The sequence below is a fragment of the Arvicanthis niloticus genome, chromosome 20 (genome assembly GCF_011762505.2).
Source record: "Arvicanthis niloticus isolate mArvNil1 chromosome 20, mArvNil1.pat.X, whole genome shotgun sequence".
In the NCBI taxonomy this organism is placed as follows: domain Eukaryota; kingdom Metazoa; phylum Chordata; class Mammalia; order Rodentia; family Muridae; genus Arvicanthis; species Arvicanthis niloticus.
Window position 1 is genome coordinate 3,901,315 of NC_047677.1, and position 11,473 is coordinate 3,912,787.

Here is an 11,473-nt window from a genome sequence, read left to right on the forward strand (position 1 = left end):
TAAATCTGAAAAATAGATATTAACATAAAAATTTTCAAGAATTTTCAAGAAAATAATACAAATAAAGCAATGGAAATTTGTTAGATCCTAAGGCTACAAAATTTATGAACTCTTTAGCCAAAAAAAAAAAAAAAAAAAAAAAAACAGGGACTTTTCAGAGAAAGATTCTCAAAATATGTTTTGTATCTGCAAAGTTGGTGTTTTTGGCAGGGCATTTTTAAGATATGCCACAGAATTATGCAATTCATAAACTGAATAATCAGTCCTCTCAGGAGAAGGAAAATTTTTACCAGGCATATTAGAAAAAAACTATTCTAGAGCTATGAAATAGCAAGAGAAACACAATCTGAGAGGAGTTAAGAATTCAGAAATTAGAAGACTTTGTAGGAAGCTTAAGGGCCACTAATTCTACCACCAAGTGATTAAAGTAAGGACCTTAGTATTTAGACTTCAGCATAGGTCTTAGTGTCAAATAATTGTTATCAAAGAATTGTCAAACTATTTACTAAATGCAGAAGATGAAACTTGGTAAGCAAAAATTTGTTTACAGATGTGGTATTTGTTTGAGAAACCAAGAGACAATATTATCTTAAATGTGCAGCAATTTAGATTATAACATTTCCAATGTAGCATGAACCTCAGCTATTTATGCCTGCTTTGTTATAGATAAATATTTCTGTAAAAGTCTATTATTCAAAAATAATATTAAATATTCAAGTGGTAGTTTCAACATGAATCATCAAAAAACGTTCATGCTTTATGAGCAGATGGAACAGACAAGAACATCTTTGATCAGTGATTCTTATGTGTCCCAAGGAAAGCTGTCAATAAGAAGATTTTAAAAGATTAATAATAATAACAAAAAAAGAATCCAGAGAAGAATTAAGAGTGTAGGTGGCTGTGGGGAAAGTTTTAGAAGGGAATTTCTGAGTGAAATCAGCCTTCTGATATCCTGGGGACAGCAATGAAGAAAATTGAAACTGAAGACAAGAAGCCATCAGTGTCATGTCAGATGAAGTGGAGGATGCTGGAGTAGAACTGATGAATTGACTTCCCTGCTTCACCAAGTTTTGAAGTGGAATCAATGGCAGTTCTAGGAGTTTAAGAAGAGGCCCTTACAAAAAGAAAAGTAATTCAATCAGAGAATCTCAAGGTCCCACCCATCATCATCTTCTCAAACAGCAGTATCTAGGCAACATAAAGGTTCATTTCAATGATGATATCATCACCTCCCAGAGCAGCTCTGCCTCTGAAATATTAATCCTCATTCTCTTTGAAGCAAGACCCCTATTTCTTTTTCATCCTCATTTTTGTTGTTGATCTTGATCTTGATCTCAAGGGTAAAAAGACATCCAGTGTACCTTTACACGTTGGAGTCTTTTCATTCCAAAGTTTGTATTATTAGCCTTAATTGTCAAGTCACCCAGGACAGCATAGCAGAAAATATCTTCACTATCCTTGACTCCCCCTCTGATGTTTTATAAACCACTAAGTTTTTAAAATGTGACACTTTATTAAACTAATTCTCTCTACATCTTCAGCAAGTTGTTATAAGAAAGAATTCATTATCAAAATGTTACGAGATCATGAAGAAAACCAATGCTTCGAAAACAACTTGAAAATTATCACCCAATTGTCCCAGGCTTCCATTATCATTTTTTTTTCTTATTTTTAAATCAAACAACCCGAATATAAACATCCTTCAAAAAATGTCTTTTCTTTTCTACTTAGTGCCCATCATTTATGTTGTATTTCTAGACAAATCTTAAGAGTTTTCTTTCTTTTCTCTTATTTCATCCTTAGAGGTATTATTCTTTTCTTCATACATCTTTGATCCTTATACAATTATATGCCCCTTTGGCATACTAAATCTAAGAGATGAGTCTCAATTTTTCATTACACTTTTTAAGTTTTCTAGGACCACTTAACTCTGACCACTATATCTTCTTTAAATACTATCTCCTGTGATGACAAATTTTGTTCAAATCCCACCTTCCCGGTTTGGTTACTGTTTTACACAAACTAATTGATAGATTTCTTTCTTCTGCTATTTTAAAAATACATTATTCTTCAGAAATTTTCTAACAGCACTTTCTCTATGTAATTTTTTTTCACTTCTCTTGTGATTCCTCATCTGTCACCAGGACTTTCAATAAATATATCAAAGAAAATTATACCCACCCATATCTGTTGTGCCTTGCCAGCACTCTTTCTTTACAATCATGTAAAAAATGCCAATTTCCATTTGAGTTCTCTCATTGTCATTTAAAATTATTATCTTTCTTATATGAATCATTTTATCCTGGCAGAAAAGGAAAGGCTCACTGAGGCATGTGGAACTCACAAGAAACATACAAGACTTGGGAAGCTAATGAATACCACAAGACTCACAAGGCCAGTCTTTAGGTATACACTGTAAGCATTTGCTCAGGGGAATTGTTTGTTTTGAGATGCAGTTGCCTGACTGTTGTCCAAAAGACCCCAGGGACCCACTTTGAATGAACTGTCACTCATGATTTGTAGGCTCTTCAGTAAAACAGATGTTTCTGTCACTTAAGATCTCATAATTCATAATAAACTCAGTGGTTTACCATGGTGAACTACAAAGAAGAGAAATATTGTTGTGAGGACAAGTCAGGCAAGGATATCCAACACTGGTCACTAAACTATGCTTTTCCTTCTTAGTTGTCAATCTCAAGAAAACCTTTCCAAATTTCTACTCAGGTGCTGATGAAAGCCTTTTATGACATTTGAAATGGAAACTACATTAATAACTTCTCTGTTGCTATGATAAAACCCCATGATCAAGGCAACTAACAGAACAAAGAGGTTTTTTTTGGCTTTCATTTCTAGGGAGTTCTATCCGTGCTGCTCTGTCATTTATTCCAACCCAGAAATAGAGTATACATACATCAAGAACTCTCAGAAAGAAAGATTGATACCTGCCTGGAAAGAATTTTATACTGTCGTCTCCTCAATGCCAATTACAGTCAAGATTGATAGGATACTCTCATGGACCCATCACTCCCATGCCAAGACTGCTCCAGAACAGGACTGAAAATGAGCTATCTCACCTGGACCATATGTACTCTACATGATAAGACTACTACAACAGGACTCCTGTTTCTCTGTATATTTTCTCTTAATGTTGCTAAACCATCTTCTATTCTTTTATTCCCTTCTCTTTCTACAATGAGAAAGCCCTGAGATATTAACTGGATTGAAAGATCAAATAAACACATATTAAGAACTGATCTTATGAAACACTTGAACCTTTTCAATATGGAAGCTGGAAGTTACCTTCTGGCAGGCTTTTGTGGTAGGGGGAAGTGCCTTCTAACATTCCAGATGTTGGTGAGGGTGTTAAAAAAGCAGACTTCCATATCTGTCCTAATAAATCTCAAGATGAAGAAGTGGTCCCAAATAAAAGGTCACAGTGTAACTAAATAGAGAAATACCTCTGAATCAAGTGGGTATGTATGGATATTGCCACCTATGAATTGGGCCCAAGTGATACCACCTTTCTCTCTGTATGGAAGAGAACTACAGGGAGTACTCCAATCCTGACCCTAGGAGTCCTGAGTATTTACACCTAAACTACCCAATACATTTTGCTTGGATTGTTAGATCTGCCTGGGTAATCAGATTATATGCAACAAGAGAAGACTGAGAGGAGTCATGCCCATTTGGGGACTCCGTTGGCTACCCAGACTATATTAACTACATTAAGCTCCTTTTCTCCCAACCTATTGCCTGATGGCCCAATTGGATAAGCCTCTGGTAGTCCCCAATCTCCTCCTCTTCTGCTTCCTCCTCCACATCATCAACATTATCATCCTTTTCTTCCTTCACAAAATTTGAAAGCTTTTACCAATCCCTGGGGCTGTAACTAACCCTACTCCTAAGAAGATCCATGGCTTACCAGACCTTTTTATTAAGCTTTGGCAAATGCAACACCTCCAAATTACATCCAGCCTGAGCTGGCCCAAGATTACTGGATCTGCTTTAAAGCCTGATCTTCCTTCCATGTGGTTTGGAAGCTGAGATTCCAATAACTGTGTCTTCTAACTGGCATGCTTGTTGGCTCCTAGAAACCACTGTAATGTTGGAGAATATACTAGAAACATATCATATCTTGTCATTGCAAATTACTTCCTTGCTAATTCTTCCTTTTCTGCCTTTTATAATGCTAGTCTCAAGACTTACTCTTAACTCAGGAGCTTAATTTTCTCTCATGGAAATATGGTTTACCTGTATCACAGGTTTCAATCACTGTATGACCTCAACATCTGTATGATAATCTAGTTTTAGGTAAAGTTTTACATGTACTTTTTCAATTATATGCTTATTCAGGGCAACAAGAGAGCCTAATATTTACTCCCTTTTGGGCTGCCTCACTGGCAGTACAGGAGATCAGACACTCTTCTTGTTCCACTCATGGTAAGAATGGGTGTGACAGTGACTGCTGCCTTGAGTACTATTGTCCAAATAAGTTGGGAAATGGGCCTACAACAGATAAATCATTGGATAGATGCAGACATTAGATGCCCACAGCTCTCCATAGACATGCAACAAGTCCAAGCAGAGTCTCTGCATGAAGCAGTCCTCCAAAACTGCCAAGACTTTGACTTAATTTTCCCATCTCAGTGAAGACTTTGTGTGATTCTAGGTGAGTCCTGATGCTTTTATCCTAACAAATCAGGAGTTATCAAAAAGAATTTCCAAAAGGTTAGAGATATATTAAATAACAGACAATAGGAGTATTTAAAGATACCATAAAATGTTTGATTGGAACCAGGGGCTCACAGTTCATCTCCCTGCCCTGGTGATCCCTTATTTCTCCTTTTCATAGGACATGCTATGGGACTATGTATAGTAAATTGCTATGTAAAGTTCATGAGACAAAAATGTTGCCTCAGTTAAGATAATGATTCCCAGGACACAATATTTACCACTTAGCCAAGATTTAAAATTTAAAGTTAACTAAAGAAATCAAGGAAAGAAATGACCAAGGTAATACCACCCCGCCCAAACTTTATTTTGTGTCCACCTAGATACTTCTCAGTCCTTTACCTTCAACAGTCAAATCCCAATGCTGTTGGGACTATCTGTGACTCTGCCCATGGTCTGGATAAATATTAACCAAAATAATTAATGATTGTGCAAGCGATTATGCAAGCTTATACACAAAACTAAAATAACTTTTTAAGAACTGTGAATCAAAAATAATTGTCCTGTAGATCTGAAAAATACTGCTAAGCATTACAGGAAAGCAGATGTTACTAAACATTGCAAATTCCTCATTAATACACCCCATGTGCAAAAGTATGATTGTGGTTTGGTCTTTAAAAAGCCATATCCCTGATATTGGACACAAAGAGACTCCTCATAGGCAAGAGCTGAGAAACCAGGCCTGCTCCATTTTAAGATCAGGAACTACTTTGAGACTTTAGCTAAGTTTCTGTTTCTCAGAATTGGTCTGGACCCTACACTGTAACCACAAGTTGCTCCAATCCAGATGTTCCAGGAATATTTCCTTAACTGCTGTGTAACTGCCTGGTCTTGATTCTGCATTCATACCTATTTGCAAATCCCCTCCCTCTCTCATGCTTGTTTTTGCCCTAAAAAAAGATTATCAGAAATTAGCTCAGAGCTGATTCCACTTTATAAGAAATAGCTACCAGTAGGCTGTCATGTACATAAGTGAAATTAATTTGTCCAAAATTTATGTCAATAGTCTTTCTCCTTGTATCACTGGTATTAACATTTGGAGGCCCCACCAAGACTAAGACCCCTACCCAATTTCTGAATCCCAACCTTTAAGGCTCTGAGACTGGAACACCTCCCCCAGGAAGAATAAACCCTGAAGACATTTCAAGGCCCCAGAATGTGCTTTCAGTTTGGCAAACTGCAAGGGTGAATGGCCAAAACAAAAAGAAACCACCAAACACCTGCCTTAGAAGGCCTCTGTAGATAAATCATACTTTTCTTTCTATGACATCTGTTCTGGTTCTAAAAGTCCTCATTTTTTCTCTATGACATCTGGTTTTTGTTCTGTTGGGATCCCATCTGGGAACAATGATATGTCTAATGAGACACATGAACTGCTGCTCAAGGGACTAGAGAAATGTCGCACAGCCCACCTAGTTCTTGGCCACCAGTGTCTCGTCCTGTGTTTTGTTTGTCTCTTTTATTCAGGGAACTCTGGACATTATCATGACAGCCTGGTTCTTGGATTCTGTAGCTGAGATAAAAGTCAGTGATGCCCATGAATGTATGAGTGAAGGTGGCCACTGCATGTTTTGTTTTTGATTGGTCTCCTTTGAATGCATGAACATTGTGTATTCTATATTTATTGATTTCTTTTTTTGCTGTCTCCATTCTTTATTTGTATTTCTGTGCCATTATTAACTTTTTTCCAGTTACAGGTTCATGTGGGAACTGACCAAGCAAGCAAGGAAGAGATGAGTGAGCAAGTACCATTGGAGAACATTCCCTGATAGTACATCTCTCAAATCATACGTCTGTCTATAGCCAGGGCCCTTGCTAAAGCTCTGGACACTGCCCCACCAAGATGAGGTGATGTGAACATTCCCTCTACCTTCCATGCCTACCCTGAGTGTCTTTGTGTATTCTTCCTTGCCTGGGATAGAGCCACAACTATCAGTTGCCTCTGCTGCTGTGGCCACTGATACCTCTTACTGTGGCTGTTTTGATGTTCTTGGTTCAGAATTTCTTATCTCTGAGATTTTTGGTCACTGGATTCAGTTTAATAGAGATTTAGATATCTTTCAGGCATGGAGAATATCAACATATTCTTTTGTACTGTACCTCTTTGTGAAGAACCTGGCTCTGGGATTGGGTATAGTTCTATTACCTCTAGACTCAAGCATGCTTGTTTAAAAGTTTCCATCAAAAATCTCTGTTCTATGTCAGGTGAGCAACCTGATTTTGTAATAGAGAAATGGAGAGCAAAGGAAAACTGCCAAAATGATCAAAGTATTGGTTTTATTTAATATCTTAAAACTTGTACTAAGGTATAAACCTTATCTCAGTGTTTATAAGACTATTATAGAAACTTTCCATACCTCAAGATTTGTAATTTTATTGGATAGAGTTAAAAAAATCTGTAACAAAAAAGTTAACTTCAATTCTGTAATACAGCAGGTTGATAGTTAAAAATCTATACATGAGGTAATCTTAAAGGGATGTGTGTCTGATAGGCTCCCCTTGGAATAACAACCATGTGGCTTGATGCCATCTTGTCTAATGCCCCCCCCCCCCCAGGATGGAAGTAACTGGCAGCCATCTTTTCTAAGGTTAGAGAAGGTAAGTATCCTGGGACTTCACAACCATGTTGATTAAAAAATGACCATGTGGAGGTCAAATAAATCTCCAAGATATTTTGTGTTATGATATATTTTTGTATAATTCTCATCCTGAAAGTCAAACCATAAAAACCATGTTATGAAATATAAGATTTAAAAACAAGGTATGTTTGGTAAGATGTTAAAGCTGTACCTCCATGTGTTTTCTACAATAATGAACCTCATGCTGGCAGTCTAACTTTGTAATGTAAGAGTTTCCCAGGTGGTATTGGTTTTAAAGAAAGTAAAGGGCCTTGGAAAGCAGCTGAGTCTTGCAAGACTGGAGTTCCTGAAGGGAGCCCAGGAGAGGTTATTGATGAAAATGCAGTCCAATGCATTAAGGGAACCCTGCAGTTAAGGAGATGCCAGTGCTGTATTATGGCCACCAAGGAAAGCAGGCACAATGGAGTGGAGTCAGCAGGAGCCTAGAGGAAAGACTGTGTATGTTGCTGAAGATGGATCCAGAGATGTGACCTGGGCCTCTTAGCCCAGATCATCATGAAAGAATCCCAGATACTGAGTGTTGAGTTGGTTTTTTTTGTTTTTTTGTTTTTTGTTTTTTTTTTTTGAGTTTGGTCTTGCCTTGTCCAGATCTTATGTGGTTGTGCACAGTTCCTTCCCGCTTAAAGTAAACTATGCACTTAATTTAGTCTTGATATTAAATGAGTCCATAGTTGAAAGATTTTAATTTTTTAAAGGAAATTTGTAAAACTTATAAAAAATACCAAATAGAAAATGATATTTTAAAAGAAACTACTTTAAAAATATTTAAATTCATAAGACTGTGATTTTTAAGTATATGAAATGTTTTATATTATGATATCTTTATTAATATATAGCCATAAAAAAACAAACAAAGAGAGAATCTGGACAGGGTCACAGCTATGAACACCAAAGACTAAGCACCAGAAACTGGAATATTCTTATCTTATGATATAACAAGACCATGACCTAAGTAGTCTGTCAAAGATGCCAAAGAATTTTTCCTTATTTATGGTCTATTGATTCTAAATGTATGTACATCTTCCTTGTCTTTACTAACTATGCTAAGCTTTACCTATTTTGATTTAAAAAAAACCCAGATATTCTGTAATGGTATACTATGAAAGGATCAGAAAAGTAATGTTTGCAGTCTTTATGTGAACTATAATTATGGTCTTGTAATATTACCAATCTCTCTATTTATGGTTTAAAGTTTTATGTTGACGTCAAATGAACTTTAGTTAAATCTTCAACTTAAAATTTTAAGTCTCAGACTTAACAGGGATAAAACTGTAATCGTACAAAAGCTACTAACTTGTTGCAAACTGTTAAAGATAATTAAAACAATCAAGTTAATGCTCAGTCACCTTATAAATGAACAGATTCCTCAATATTCTCAGAACTATGCTTATTATAGTCATTTAAGTACAAATGTAATCAATTTACAGGGACAAGTTTTATTTAGCTCATGTATGTGTTTTCAAAGTTAAGCCTAAAGTAGGTAATTAAATACAAGTTAATTTTGTTTAAATCAGGTATACTTAACATAGAACAGGACTCAGACTCCTTAGAGATCTACTGAATATGGCTTTTTAAGTGTTTAATGAAAAAGCTTCCCATGATAGACAGAACTTCCAGCTCTTAGAAGCAACTCTAAGGTCTTCAGAGAAGACAATGGGGTCACAGATGACTGTCCCTGGATTGTGGTAATAACTACCAGGCAAAGACTGTCCTATGCCTCAAACCGTCAGAGCCATGCCTATAATCTGTAAACACTTTGCATTGGCTACCCTACTCTGCCTCATGATATCCATGATATCAGGTCAGTTTTCCAAATTACCTTGTCCATAGGAAACTCTTTCAGACCTTCTGGATCTGACAGCTGAATGGCAGTGCTGTCTTGTGCAGCAGGTAACCATGTAATATTTTCCTGTTTGACCACTGAACACCTACAACCTCTGACTTCAGTATGAAAACCACAGAGACTAGGGTAATCACTTAGGTGGTAGGTAAGTCTTGGTCATTTTAACCGATGCATAGGCCATAGAATCTGTACTTTCTGTTATAATTTACCCTTCTTAGATCTTGGATGGTGTTGACAGCCAACAGTAGCAAACAAACTAGCTCCTACCTGAAGGCAGTAGTTGCCTGTTGAATTCGTTTTATATATAAAGTCAGGTTTTACTTTTTTTTCTGATGCTGCTAGGTCTCCTGCTTAAAAAAAAAAGAAAAGAAAAAAGAGGCAGACATGGACTTTGCCTTTCAGGCACTCTTAAAGAGATAAACTAATAAAACAGGTTTCAATATAACTTTTTTACTATTCCTTTATTTAAAGCAATATATTTTGCAATGAGTTCACTCAGTGGTCAACTATTTGTGTCTCATGGCAAGCGATTGGGTAGAAAGAAAAGGTTTGAAAAATTATGTAAGTTATGAGGGTCTAAGAAGTGTTTTAAGATGTATAAATGCAAGTTGTAAAGGTCTGAGGATGTTAAATCTTAAGTAGTTGTAAAGGTCTAAGAAAGAGTTTTAAGGTGTGTAAATGCAAGCTGTAAAGGTCTAGAAGGTATGTGAAAATTAAGGAAAGGTTTAAATTCCTTTCCTTCTCAACATGTTATTATTATATTGAGACTTATAAAGTTCACAGTTTTAATATTAACAAATGAAATTCTGGTAAGGTATTAATATAGCCTTGGTAAAGCACTGACTATATCATAATTACAAGCTCAGATTTTTGAATTTCCCTTGGTTGTCTTCTAAGTATAGGTTTAAAAGTGCTTCTCATTGTGCTGAAAACATCTCTGTGCCATCTAAATATTGCTAGCCCTCTGGACAAAGAAAAGAATGTTAATGCCTTTCAAGTTAAAATCACTTTTAGATCTGCAAGTTTTCAGTATGACTCAAAGATGTGATCACTCAAAGGTCTGAAAAATCTGTGTATTCCCTTCTATCCTTAAAAACAATTAAATCAGATTTATAAATCTCTACCCTTTAATTATCCGGTGACTGGAGGCAGGCAGCTTTATTGTTTGCTTCTCACTGTCTCCTCCTAGCAGGCAGTGGTCCTGGCAAATCCCTGCTGGTGTGTTCCTTTGTTCTATTTTTGCCCTGCTAGAACCACCTGTCTCAGTTCTGCCCACTGAAAAACCAGTTTTCCCCCTTCTTAGATTTATATCGTTTGTGTGTGTGTGTGTGTGTGTGTGTGTGTGTGTGTTACATCCTGGAGCCTCAAAATAATTCTAAAAGTTGGTTCTGGCATATCGTGTTGGGGCCATCTGTTGCAGGAGTTTGGGCTGCCCACTTTGTGTTTCTGGCCAGTCACAGGTGTATACAGGTGTGTACCTGCAAAACACACACACACACACACACACACACACACACACACACACACACATTATTCTTAAAATGCCTTAGCTAACTCAATGGCTGGGCACTCCTAACTTTTCCCCGGGCTACATGTACAGGCCCAAGAGGAAGTGGCCAGAAGCCACTTACCCTGAAACTCACCTAGCTGGTTGGCTTTATCTCTTCAGCTACTGTATCCCCTTCTTCTCTTTATTCTTCCCCATTCTCCCTGTGTCCTACCCAGGCAACTCTCCACCTCCCAATCAATCATTGACTACTAACAACTTTATTGACAGATCAAAAAACAGTTGAGGGCAAGGACCTTTAGCATCAGTAAACACAGAATCCCAATCAAAGCATCAGAAACTGCAGAAAAGGAGGCAGTAAAGCACACATACAATGTTTAAAAAAATTTATCTACATTTAATTAGTGCCACAAATATGGGAGTTTCTTTCCAAATAAGATATGCAGAATGAAAGAAATAAATATACAGATGAAAAATTATAAAACACAATGCCATTTCATAAATGAAGACATATAATTTGGGCAGGGAGGATTATGTGTCAACCCATATTTGGCTAAATAGAATATTAGAAACTTTATAACCCTTAGAATCTATGATAGTCAACATCCAATGACAATATTCCTCCCGTTCATCTGTGATATCCCTTGATATCTTGGCTTTTGTGCACATTGTCATTCAGACCATGTGTTTTCCATGACTACATCCATGTCAACTTTCCTCCAGCTTCTCCTCCGAGCAGGAATCATGTTATAA

At 36.7% G+C, this 11,473-nt stretch overlaps 1 long non-coding RNA gene across 2 annotated transcripts in view; it reads right to left on the minus strand.

Moving 5' to 3' along the window:
• The window catches only part of LOC143435168 (uncharacterized), a 195,732-nt gene extending 184,805 nt beyond the window's left edge, over positions 1 to 10,927 (minus strand). For both annotated transcript variants that reach the window (XR_013105227.1, XR_013105226.1), the window contains exon 1: positions 10,857 to 10,927. This is a non-coding gene — a long non-coding RNA (uncharacterized LOC143435168). The remainder of the gene's footprint in view (positions 1 to 10,856) is intronic.
• Between the last annotated feature and the right edge of the window lie 546 nt (positions 10,928 to 11,473).